The sequence below is a fragment of the Primulina tabacum genome, chromosome 6 (assembly GCF_025594145.1).
Source record: "Primulina tabacum isolate GXHZ01 chromosome 6, ASM2559414v2, whole genome shotgun sequence".
NCBI classification, from domain to species: domain Eukaryota; kingdom Viridiplantae; phylum Streptophyta; class Magnoliopsida; order Lamiales; family Gesneriaceae; genus Primulina; species Primulina tabacum.
In genome coordinates this window covers 31,979,075-31,993,614 of record NC_134555.1, presented here as the reverse complement: position 1 = coordinate 31,993,614, position 14,540 = coordinate 31,979,075, and positions in this window count along the sequence as shown.

Here is a 14,540-nt window from a genome sequence, read left to right as displayed (position 1 = left end):
TATCTTTTCTATCTTGTCATTCTCTGTTGCTTATGTTTTTGGTAAGTTACTTGAGGACCTACACCATTCAAACTTATCAGTGTTCACTGGCTTGGTCAAAACATCAGTTATGTTATCATTTGTATAGATCTTCTGCATATCTACTTTCTTCTATTACTTCTCGAACAAAATGAAATTGAACTCCAATGTGTTTAGTCCTAGAATAAAAAGATGAATTTCTTGTGATGTGCAAGATGTTCTGACTGTCACAAAACAAATGAATCTTCTCTTGTTTGTGTCCAATCTCCTCCAATAATCTTTTAATCCATATTGTCTTCTTGTAAACTTGAGTAGCTGCAATATATTTTACCTCCGTTGTAGATAACACACAACTGTTTACAGTTTTGAAACTCAGCTTACTACTCTCCCTGCAAGTATAAACACATAACCAATAGTAGATTTTCTCTTATCAGAATCACCTGCATAATCCGAATCGACATAGCCCTTGAGCATAAAATCTGGTCCTTCAAAACATAATACAGTATTTGAGGTAGTCTTAATTTATCTAGGGATCCTTTTAACCGTACTCTAATGCTCTCTTCTTGGATTAGCCATGTACCGAATAACTGTTCCAACTGCTTGTGCAATGTCTATTCTTGTACAAATCATACTGGAACATCAAACTTTCCACTACTGATATGTATGATACTTGAGACATCTCCATCCTCGAAGCTTTACTGTTAGGACACATATCAGAGGATAACTTGAAATTAATAGGAAAAGGGGTTGAAATTGTCTTACTATCTTGCGTGTTGAAGCGTTGCAAAACTTTCTTCAAATAATTTTTGAAACATCCACTACACGTTTTCTTAAAAAGTACTAGAGTTTTTTTTCTTCCTATTCTTTCATCCGAAAATAAACATATATAGATATATTTTTAAAATACTTTTATAACATTTTTAAAAACCAAAAACTATTATTTGAAAATCCAAAAGAAAGTAATTCAAAGCATAAAATCGTAAACGTCGATCAACCCTAAACTAACATTATTTCAAAATAATCTTAGCTCTAACATCCTCTTAAAACCTCTCAAAAGCATCATAACTCCTAAAAATCTTTAAGTAATCATAAACCATAAACTTATTTATTTGCGAAAAACTAGCGACGGTCATCAGATTGTGTGCACATTCAGTCCAGCTAGTTCAACCATCAAGACTTCCATTAACATCAATCTTGAAACGCCTGCCCTTTTTTATTGCTTTAAAAGTACTAGATTTTTTTTCCCTAAAAGCACTCAACTTTCAGTCATGTACATTTACAATATGAAAATATTTTTATAAAATATTTTACCCTTTAAAATAAAACATCAACCAACTAGCATTTAAAAAAATCAAGTGAAATAGTCATAAAAATGAAATCGTCGCATGTTTTACCAAACCTAAAAAGCAATAAATTTGAAAAGTATAGCACGTACTAAACTTCTCAAAAATATCTCAAAAGCATAAATAATTAGTCTTAAAATCTTTAACATAATTCATGAATCATAATCGTAAGTGCGGAAAAGTAGAAGCGCTGGTCCTCGGGTTGTGTGCGCCTTCGGTCCAGTCAAATCATTCGTCAACTTATCATATTCCAATATTAAAATCCCAAACACATCCGCTAACGCTTAAATTTTTCAAGCCTAATATCGATTCATCCTTAAAAACCTTTGATTAACATTCCTTATAACATTATAACTAAGATATCACAAGGTTCTAAATATTCTTTCTAGCCCAAATCATCAAAAATTCCTATCAATTAAACAATCACATTATAACTTATTGCTAAATTAATCCCCAATTTCCTTAACAATTGCAAAATAAATTCTTAATTTTCCCAAAAATTATCCCGTTGGTCCTTAATTTCAAAAATACTACGATTAACCCATAAGTTTTTAGCGTTCTTAATTTCCTTTTATGGGTTTCTCATAACATAATTTCAAAAATTTAAACTTACTTACACAAAAACCAATTCATATAACCAATCCTACCTTTCATCAAAACTTAAAATCTCAATTTATACATTTTTATACTCCCAAAGTTAATCGCAGTCTTCGAATCATTATTCCTTATGTCTAATTCTCAAAAATTAATTCACTGGTAACCACAAATCATAAATATTTTCTTACAAAACCTACGTGTCCCAAAAGCATTCATAATATTCATGATTAACTTATGGCCCAAAAAGTATAACGTCAATATTAAAACCCAAAATTCAACATGGTCCAATTTCCATCACAAAGCCAACATGCATTAAAATCAAATGATTTTTTATTTCATATCATCATGCAGATAACATCATACTGAATCATATAAAGCATGTAAAACTTACAACTTTGAAGCTTGACGACTGATCTTCCCAGCGCTGATGGTGGCACAACCCTTTACAGAACCTTTGCTCTGATACCAACTGAAACGTCTGTCCTTTTTTATTGCTTTAAAAGTACTAGAATTTTTTTTTTCTAAAAGCACTCAACTTTCAGCCATGTACATTTACTATATGAAAATATTTTCCCTTTTAAAATAAAACATCAACCAACTAGCATTTAAAAAAATCAAGTGAAATAGTCATAAAAATGAAATCGTCGCATGTTTTACCAAACCTAAAAAGCAATAAATTTTAAAAGTATATCCCATACTAAACCTCTCAAAAATATCTCAAAAGCATAAATAATTAGTCTTAAAATCTTTAACATAATTCATGAATCATTATCGTAAGTGCGGAAAAGTAGAAGCACTGGTCCTCGGGTTGTGTGCGCATTCAGTCCAGTCAAATCATTCGTCAAGCACACCCTCAACCTCACCTGCATCCATCACACCTAGTAAGTCTAAAGACTCAACACACCATAATCTTGGTAACAAGTATTACGTAATACAGTCAACATATAACAGTGAAAAATACTTGTACTTAAAATATCGTTTTCATGAAGATGCATAAACTTCAAACATGAACATTTTCGTAAACCTTTTTATGATGCATGAATTTTAAATAGAACATTTTCATAATGATGCATCAACTTTAAGCATAAACATTTTCATGACATGCATCACATAAACATTAACATTTTCCTTTCTTTTTCCTCAACATGACATAACATAAAACCTTTTTCATGATCATAAACATTTTTCTTTTTTCTTTGTTGAATTCAGATCGTTAATTGTGACTTTCCTCAAACCTCAAAAAGTCAATGGATCTATCTAGGTGTAAAATGACCGTTTTACCCCTGGACGTAAAATTTCACGTTTTTGACATTTTCTTGAATTCATTGACTCTAACATGTTCCAAATAATTATTTAAGCCTACATGAATTTTTCCATATTTTGTTTTAGCTTAAATCGAGGACTTTTAAATTAATATTTAAATAAAACGTAATACTGCGTTTTAATCCCCAATTAAACAAAACCTTAATATAAAATTCCCAAATTAAAAACTTAGAATTTTAATAATTATTTAAGTTTAAATATAATTTTTCATAATTTTATTAAGCATAAAACTAGGCGTTCCAATTAACTCGTTAATTAGCGTTTCGTGCGGCGATTAAATCCCGAATAAATCCAAAACTCATTATTTTGATCCCAAATTTTTAACATAACACTTTTAAGATTTATTCTACCCTTCCAAGTCATGAGCCACCCCCGTGGACCCATGGATTCAATTTTACTTCTTTAATTTTTGTTTTAGACACCTTATCGAACCACCCGAGCCATCTCCCAATTTACTCGAGCTACGCCCGAGCCACCTTGAGCCAAAACCTAGCCAACCCATCTAGGGACCCTACTGTGCAAGCCCAGCCCAAAAAACCAGCCCTGGCCTGCTCAAAAACTCCCTGGAACTCGACCCAATATTCTGCTATGTTGTGTGTGCGCTTCCTTGTATGTCTAGGACTCCTAATCCAACTAGGACTCTCCCAGCCGAGCCACCACCGAGCCCACACGACCCTAACCTTCCCTGGACTACGCCCAGACCCAGCCCAGACTAGTCCAGCCACTAGAACCCAAGCTGCGAACCACTGAACTCATGACTGCAACCTGAGCGTGCTTGCTTCTCCTCACGGTTCCAGCTTTTTTCTTCGAGCCAGCAGCGGTCCAGCCTCCCCAGCCCCTAGCCCGACCCTTAGTCTACTTCCTTAAACCCTATAGGTCCTACCTATCTCACCCAAGCCCCAGCAGCAAGCCACCCCTTGGCTGCTGTCACCCTTACTGCCGCGCGAGGAGTCCCTGCTGCATGGGACTCCTCCAAGGCTGCGCTCCAGGCTAGGACCCTTCCTGACCCTGACCCACGTCTAGCACGAGCCCTTCTCGAGACCTGGTCGAACCCCTAAGCCCCATGCACAACAAACCGAATTCATGAAAACCTACAGCACATCGGCCCTTCTTAGTTACCCCACGACTTCAGTTTTGGTTCTTCCTGATTGCAACGTTTTTGGTGTGTTTTAGGACTCTTTAAAACATGTAAAAACATCCCCTAACAATTCCTAATCATGGCAACCCCTTTGACAACATAACAAACATGTTTTTGGATGAAAAATCAAGAGTTTAGATCACACATATGCATAGTTACGAAAATATCAAGTTGTGTGCCTTGTTTTCTTTCAAAACATGTTCCAATAAATATTATGATGCGATAGATGTTTGAAGGAAAGAAATATGGGGTGCCTTTGCGTTTTATACGCACGAAAAACCGTTGACGACGAAGAACGGAGCGAAACCTTGGCTAGCTTCTCCTTGAACCCTTCGAATTTTCTTCCAAAGCGTGTGTGTGTGTGCCGTGAACTTTGAGTGTTTTAGGGAGAGTTTTCTGAACTTTAAAAAGTGTGGCCGTGAGTTTTGTGTTGCTAGGTATAGGGTTTTAACCTTTTTAAATACTAATTAAACTATTACTAGGCTTAGGCCTGTTAAGCCAATAAATTAAGCCCATTTGTCTTAATTAGGATTTAATAAAATATCAACAAGGTTTTTGTTTAAATAAATTTATGAATTTATTAGCCAGGTTGCCAAAAAGATCGCATTTTTGTTAAAAATCCAATACCGATAAAAATTACGTCCCGTCGTATAAAATCACCTCAAAACCCGTTATTTTCAAAAATATGAAAAAGAAACACTCATATTTTAAATAATTAAAAACAATTATTTAACAAAAACATTTTACGTTTTTCAGCCCTCGGTCCCCATTCCTCGATCGTCACTTGAATAAACTTTAAAAATACATTTTTAATGCAACCAAGTAGAAAAATATATTTTTAAACATGTAAATATGCATAACATTATTAATTGATGCAATTAAAACATTTAATTAAAATACAAAGGAATTTAATAATTGCATGCATGTGGTTCGCGTGGACCCTTAAATTTTCAGGGCGTTGCAATTCTCATGCTCACCTACATCGATCACACCTAGTGAGTCTATTGACTCAGCATAACTTAATCATGATAACAAGTAATACATATATATTCACAAACAACAGTGAAAATACTTTTAATAAAATAGTTTATCATGAACATAAACTTTAACATTTTCCTTTCAACATATCATATCATATTTTCTTTCATCATATACGTATACATTTTCTTTTTTATTGAATTCAGATCCTCAATTGTGACTTTCGTATTAGCCGAAGGTCGATGGATCCATCTACGTATTACGACAGTACAGCGGGGATATCAGTGACGCTCTCATCAGTCAACTGAGTCTTAGCCTTACATATCATTGTATCTTTGTATTAGTCATAATCAATTTACCTCCTTCAACTTTTCATATTTCCATCACTTATAAAAATTCATACACATAAATCATTTTTCTTTTAAACAAAGCATGCAACATGTTTTTTAGCATTAAGGTTTCATCTAAAATTTCATAAACATTTTAACATTTATTACAGCATTCAGGGCACTGCCAGGGTATCTAACATTCTTCAGGTGTAAAATGACCTTTTTGCCCCTGAAACCCTAGCTTTCTCAATTTATCCTTAGACCTTAAAATGACGACCCAAATTCATAAAAATTTAACATATCACCTTAAAATACACCCATAATTATTTTTTAGACGTAAAATTAAGTTTCTCGACTAATTTATCAATTCGTTTTACAATTTAGACGTGCATTCCGGTTTTGACTCGTATTGACTCGAAACTTAACCAAACTTGAACCATAGCCTATTAACACGTAACCATACCTTATACAACCAAATTATAGCCATTTAAGACCCTTGATCAAGCCTAGGAACTTGCTAGAATTTTCTGCACTTAATATCCTAAACCATAGCTTGCTCTACCCTTAAGCCCTTTTGTTCCTAGCCCTTGGCCGACCCAACCAGCCCCTATGCCACCTTCCTATGACCATGACCAATCCCCATAGACCTACCTAGACCAGCCCTAGTGAGCCGTGCACGAGGATGTGTATGGTTCTCCCTACAACCCACGGTCACGGCTAGGTTGTGTCCTAGTCGTGCGCCTTCCTTAACCAGCCATCCCCTAGCCCATCTAGGACCATGACTAGACCCTATTAGACCCCTTAAACATGTCCCTACAGTAGTTGGTTGCCGCGCCCTCCTAGGAAGCAAATCAAAACCCTAGGACTCTAAAATCACATATTTTCGTTCTTCCTCTTGCCCTCTCCTTTCCAACCTTTAAACATGCACCTAAGGATATTTAAACATGTCTTCTAGTAACCCTACCATGGCAGCCCCTTTGTGCATCATAATCAAGAGTTTTGAAAGATGAAAACTCTAGTTTTATCATGTTTATGTCATAAAAACGAAAATATATAAAATGTATCATGTTTTTCATGCAATCATGTATCAAACACATAATATGATGTGAAAGATGGGTAAAATAAAATTAAGGAGTGCATTTGTGTATCTTACGCACGAAAAACGATTTGCAATGCGAGGACGTCGACACGGGGAGGACCTTGCTGAATTTTCCCTTCACTTCACGTGACTTTGCTTGAAAATTATGTGTGTGATCGTGTAGGTTGATGGAGGAAGAGTCCTTGTGTTATTCTAGGGTGGGGCGTGAGTTTTGGGGTTTATGGGTAGGGTTTATTAGTTTAAATTTAGATAGATAATACATGGTGTAAGCTTAGGGAAACGTCAACTACTCATTTTTCTTAAAAAATTTATTTATTTATTTCGGCCGAACACTTCTATACATATATATATATTTTTAAAATAACATTGCACTATTTTAAAATAAAACAACCAAATAAATTTGAAAATTCAAATGAAAGAATTCAAAACATAAATCGTCAATCATTTATCAAATCTAAACATAGCAATATTTCAAAATAACCCAACTCTAGCATCCTCTCAAAACCACTCAAATGCATCACAAAAATCTTTAAAGTAAACTTAATTCATAAACTTAATATAAATGCGGAAAACTAGCGATGCTCCTTGGGTTGTGTGCACCTTCAGTCCAGTAAGATCAACCATCAAGTCCCTCAACAACATCAATATCATGCTCAGCTACATCGATCACACCTAGTGAGCCTAATGACTCAGCAAACTATAATCTTGGTAACAAATAATACATATACAATCACATGCAACAGTGAAAATACTTTTACTTAAAATAACTTTTCATGAACATGCATAAACATAAACATTTTTCCTTTCATCATAAACATTATCCTTTTCATCATATATATATATATATATATACGTTTTTTTTATTGAATTCAGATCGTTAATTGTTATTTTTGTATCAGCTGAATGTCGATGGATCCATCTACGTATAACCACAGTATTAGGCGGCGGGGACATCACCGACACTCTCACCCATCACTGAGCATTGGCCTTACATATCATCATAATCATCTTATCATCATAATGATCGTAAAAGTCACAATCATAACTTATAAGCCTTACGCTCTCATCGTATTAGGAGTTCTTTTCGTAACTCAGCTAGGACTCCTTGCCCTCAAGCCACCTTCAAACCCTCACCCTCATGACCCTCACTGGACCCTGTTAGACCTAGCTTGGACCCCCTGGCCAAGCCGCATCCCTCCTGCGCACAACTGATATTCTCGATTGGCTTGGGAAGAGTTCTATCTCGCGTGAACTCTTTCCTAGCCTCCGTGCTTGAGTCATAGCGTGGCTAGGACTATTCCTCCCACCTAGCTGCATCCAGCTCGAGCCTTGGTCAAGCCCTGGTTGAGCCGTGCACTGGTATTCCCCCTAACCGTATCCCTAGTGCCCAACATGCAATATTTTTGTTCCAGCCCTATCCCATTCGTGTAAAGCCTCTAACCATGAATCGTGTGACTCCTAGCACGTTGGAAAATCGTCCCCTCAAGTCACCTAAAATGGCAGTCCCTTCATGCAATAATAACATAAGTTTTGTACCATAAAAATTCATGTCATGGACACGTCGAAGCTAAAAAACGAAAATAATAATAAGGTAAACATGTTTTCCATGCTAACATAATTCAAACACGGAATATGATGTGATAGATGAGAAAAAAGATATTTACGGCTTGTCTTTGCGTAATTTACGCACGAAAACAAGTTGAGGTGCGAATACGTCGATGAACGGGGGACCCTAATTCTTTTTCTTTCAAAACCGATGCTTCCTCCTCCCACCTTCACGTGTTTGTGTGTGCCTTGTCCTGCTAGGAAGATTTTTTTTGTGTGTGGAGTGGTGGGCGTGCATATGAGGGTTTAGGGGTAGGGTTTAGGGCTTTAAATAATAATTAAACCAAGTGATGGGAGTTTGGGCCCATTAACATGGTATATTAGGCCCATTAAGTCCGATAGTGCATATTTAAAATATTTTGCTTGTGGAAGTTCGTGAAAATATTAGCCGAGTTCTCAAAAATCTTATATTTTAGTCGAAAATCAAACACTGGTTGAAAATACGACTCGACGTGTAAAAACACCTCGAAACCCCTTATTTTCGAAAATTTCAATTAAATTAGGCCACATATTATACAATTAAAAATAATCATTTAATAAAAATATTTTCTTTTTTATGGTCCCCGATCTCTGTTCCTCGATCGCTTCTCGAATAACCTTTAAAACATTGTTTTCATGCAACCATGCACATCATATTCAATTTATGCAATTAAAACTATTTAATTAGCTATTTTCTATTTTCCCTATATTTGTATGTGTTTAGGTTACGTGTTCGTATTTTGGACCTTACACTTAGGCCCATTAACCTAGTATAGTAGGCCCACTAGATGATAATTAAAATAGTTTGTTTAGGTTGTTTCTCGAAAATATTAACCGAGCCTCCAAAAAGTCCCTATATTCGTCAAAAATTGATTGTCTATTTATAATATGACTCGACGCGTAAAAACATCTCAAAATACTTCATTTTCGAAAATTTCATTTAAAATACACCACACATTAAACAATTAAAAATAATTATTTAATAAAAATATTTTCCCTCATATGGTCCCGAGTCTCCGTTACTCGATTGCGTCTTGAATAACCTTTAAAAACACAGTTGTATGCATTATAATATAAAACTATATATTAAACATGTCTACCATAATCAATTCATGTAATTAAAACAATTTAATTAAAAATACATAAGAAATTTGATAACTTACATGTATATGGTTCACGTGAACCTTCGGATTTTCAAGAGGTGAAAATTTTTCTGGGAAAGCCAAATCTTTTTGTTAATTCGGTCTCAGTGAACTTGCATTCCTAGAATATTTTTTTAGTTCCAAGTTCTTCATATCAAATTCCTAGCTAATTATGATGTCAGTTCTTGGACATGATCTTTTTTGGGACTTGCTGTCAACATATCGTTCACATACAACATCAAAATGATACAATCATCACTAGACTTCTTGAAATATGTACAAGAGTTTGTACTCAGTCTGTTGTATCTCAGTCTCATGATATAAAAATCAAATATCTTTTACCAACACCTCAGTACATATTTGAGATCATAAAAGATTTTTTCAACCTGCAAACCAAGTTCTTTAAATTTTTTTTTTTTTTGCAAAACCTTATGTCTGAAGTATATAGATTCCTTCTTCAAGATCTTATGTGCAATGGTTTGCACTTGGTCTGTTGTGGCCAAAGTTCGTGGTGTAGGAATCAAATCTCTTGTACCAACACCTCGGTATCTGTTTGAGACCATACTGAGTTTTTTCAACTTGCAAACCAAGTTCTCTGTCTTTTTCCACAAAACCTACTAGCTAGAGCATATAATTTTTTTTTCAAGATATCCATGAAGAAATATTATTTTCACATCTAATTGTTCTAGATATAAGTCAAACAGCGTAAATAATGTCAACATTATTCTGACTATTGTAAGCCTAACCGCAGGATAAAATATCTCATTGAAACAATGCCTTCTTTTTTAGCATACCCTTTTACGACCATCTAGCACGATACCTCTCCAATTGGTTATTGTAATATCGCTTGATCTTATAGACTTATTTGTTGCTAATGACTTTCCTTCCTCGTGGTAATGTAACAAGATCTCAACTTTTATTTTTATCTAATGCCTCTAATTCTTCCAGCATTTCTGTCATCCACATGGATACGTTCGAGATCTGAGTAGCCTCATGGAAACTCGATGGCTCACCATCATCTATTAATAGAAAATATTCAATTTTTCTTTCAATGATAGAATTTGAAATCCAACCAGATGATCTTCTGTCTCGAGTTGACTGTCACACCTTGGAAACCTTTCTCAACATGTTTTTGCTCCTCGTGCTCCGAGACTGTTTCACCAGAAATTTGACTTTCGTTCGTCTTATTTTTCACCTGAAATATAGTAGTTTTTGAATTCATTGTGTCTTTGTCTCCTTTATTTTATCTTCCTCGAATATGACATCCATGTTGATGACAAGCTTGTGGAAAGTAGGATCCCACAAGCGAAACCCTTTACTACATCAACATAACCCAAGAAGATACACTTTCTGTATTTTGAATCCAACTTCGATCTTTCTTGATAATTGTACAGAATATACATGACTTCCAAATATATGCAACTGAAAATAATCAACAGGCTTCCTAGTCCACATCTCCATAGGAGTCTTCATGTCAATCGTCAATTAATGAGAACGATTCATGATATAACTAACAGTCTTGACTATTTCTGACCAAAATGACTTGGATAGACCTACAGTCCTTAACATGGCTTCACATGTGACGAACCGTGTCTTAAAATACCATTATTTTAATATTTACGAAAAAATTTAAATTTTTTTATTAAATATTTTTTTATAAATATAACTCGTATAATAAATCATGGTCAACACTTGTATTAAAAATTAAGTTAATATTAAACCTCCATTGTTTGAAAACCACCACCAAAAATCCTTGTTAAAAACATCCACCATAATTTGAAAATTCCAATAGAATATAAAAAGTATAAACTTACTAGTCACCAATACTAAGACATAAAATTAGATAAAATAGTTTTAAACGTGCATAATTAAAATTCTCGTGAACTACAAGGTCCTCAGGTTTGCATTGCCGCTATTCCGAGCCTCCTCATTGGTCACCGCCTCCGATCTCCTAGACTACATCATCTGCATCGATCAATTCTAGTGAGTCTAATGACTCAACACGAATAAACCGTGAATAACAAGTAATACGTCATAAAATTCATGTAATCTTAACATAGCTCGTACATAGAATAACATAATCATAAATATGTATAATGCGACTTTCCTGCATAAACATTTTCATAAAATCATATTTTCATACTCGGCAGCCCAACGGCACGGCGAGTTGTTCAGGAGCTAGAATGACTGACGAGTTTGGGTCGTTGAGTTGGGGTGGCTTATTTTCTTCTTTCTTGATATTTAAGGTAAGTTTGGGTTTATATGTATATGTAAATGTATATGTATATAATGTAGTATCCATGCCCTTTTTATCTCGGTTTTGCTTTTATTCTTCTCTTGTGCGTTATTTAAACTCTATATATATCTTATATCGTATTAACTCCGATATTCTTAAATATATATTTTTAACACACTTGCTTAATTTATTTGGCATAAATAATTATTTTAATTAATCAACTCAATAATTATTCTAATTATGCCAACATGATAATAAATTCTAGGGCCTTGCATCTAGTAGAGATGTCGTCTTCATTGATTGATGAAACAAGAGGTGTTTATTCTTCGGAAGATCCTTGATGAACTTTTGAATGTTCATGTCTGGTTTACTCAACTTGATGAAGTGAAAGTAATAGGATCGGTTGAGTGTTTAGAAGGGGGTTGTATGAACGCTTGCAACAAATTATATTTTTAACTTTAACTCAGTCGGGTTGGCAACTGAACTATGTATTCTGGAGTGTCAGTATCAGTTGACTGACAAAAATACGTGCGGAAAGAAGCTAAACTGACATATTAGAACAATTCAAATAATGGTTTGACTAGGTAAACTGAATGTAAAATGTACATTAGTTTGTGTATGGATGTTAAAGAAACTCAAACTCCTACATTATCCATTCTTCCTTATGAGAAGGCTTACACTAGAAGGCTTTGAATCGTACAAGCACTTTGCAAAATCCCAATTCAGTTTGAACTTAAATGCTGTCAAACTGAAACTCCTAGTAGACCTCAATTAAATGAATAACAATATACAAAATTGTTGTCAAATATAAGAAATTATAACACTACAATATCCTAACACTTAGTGATCTGCAATAATAAGGTACAATTCTTCGCAAAGTGTGCTCGACTGACTGAGTTTATTTCAAATACTTGAGAGTTTGAGTGCTTGAATCTGTGTAGAAGTTGTAGAACTTTACTGACTGTACTCCTTCACTATTTATACACTGTGAATTCAATAGTATCAAGTTTCAAAAAGGATCCGTTCCAAATAAAAATGTCTGTTGGCTTGTATTTTGTCTACGTCAATATTCTCTGACACTCATACAATGCTCTTATGTACTTGTTGTTACCTACCCGCAAGTTCTGCATTTAAGGCAAGCTTATTGGACTATGTCTAAAGCATTTCAAGGTGTTTTCTCAAATACTTCTGCATTTTCATTATGACATCGACATTAGCATTGTTCATCTCTTGTTAGGGATTCTGCAAGAATATTTTCATGATATTTCATAATAATATCAAAATTATAATTTTAACACAAAGTCTGCCATCTCAATAATCTAGCTTTCTCGGATTTAGATTCAATTTTATTTTTCAAAAAATGCTTTTATATGTGTATTATTAATCTTTAAGGTATATTTTTTTGCAAGTAAAAATAATGACAATTTTCTAAGAGTATTTTTCACTGCGTAAAATTCATTTTCGTTGATATGTCATTTTACAAATTCTGCATCTAAGACTAGTCCACTGCAAAACTTGCATGATTATTCTCCTTCTGGTGTGAGCTTTGTAATAACCGATTCCCAACAGTGATCTTTGACATATGTATATAATACCAGATCATCTTCATCTTGAAGAATAACCATTTTCGGGATATTTTTGCAAATTTCTATTAATTGGCTTAGTTTTTTTGTGTGTTCTTCTTTTCATAGGAATCTTGCATCCTTGTTTAGTAATGGACTAAACACTTTCCTTTATTTGCTAATTTTTTATGAACATTCGAGAAAATTTAAAAATTCCTAAAAAGTTTGAAGTTTTTTCTTTTCTTTGAGTTTTTCTGGAAAATTATGCACATTTTCCACAATGCGTTCTTGTAGATTTATTTCCGTCTCATCGATTTATGATTCAAGAAATTCAATTTTCTTCTTGCAATGAATGTCTTCTTTTCTAATAAGATTTGTTCTTTTTTTCACACTCTTTAAAAATATCTCTAAATGTTTAATATGTTCATCCATATATCTAGACGTTATTAAAAAATATCAATATAAACAAACATAAATTTAAATAATCTTTAACTAGATTATCCATCATCCTTTGAAATGTCTAGGATGAATTAGCCAATTACATTGGTAATATTTCCAAATATAGTAACATTCTTGTGTTGAGAAAGCTGTTAATTTCATGCTTTTTTTATTCATCCGAATTTGATAAAATCATGACTTAGAATCAAATTTAGAGAATATTTTGGTGTTGCATATACAATTGATTAAATGTTCTCTACTTTGTATAAAATAACCATCAAACTCTAGAAATTTATTAATTTTTGGATAATTAATTACTAATTTGGATTTGTTATTTTTCATCTTGATTTCTTACCAGAAAACATGAACTGCAATATGCTGATATTTCTGCTTTGATTAAACCAATGTTTAAATGTTCTTTTGATAGTAATTTGCATATCTTTTTGATCTACTATGTTCATCGGGATAGACTTATATTTGACGAACTCATATATTTTGTTTCTTTAATTTTAAGGTTGTCTTGGAGTTGGTTTATATCCCATGACAATGGATCTTCATTTTAGTTTTCTTTGATCATTTTCTTGACATCTTCTAGGGATACTTTTGATTCAAACTCTACATCCTTCTGGTGTAAAGCTATTTTGAGGAATTATATTTCTTCTAGTTGGAGGTTTTGATATGCTCTTAATTGAACTATTGTTTCTTTAAGCCGTCTATAATTATTTAACTTTGGGTTTAGAAGTTTTCTTTCAT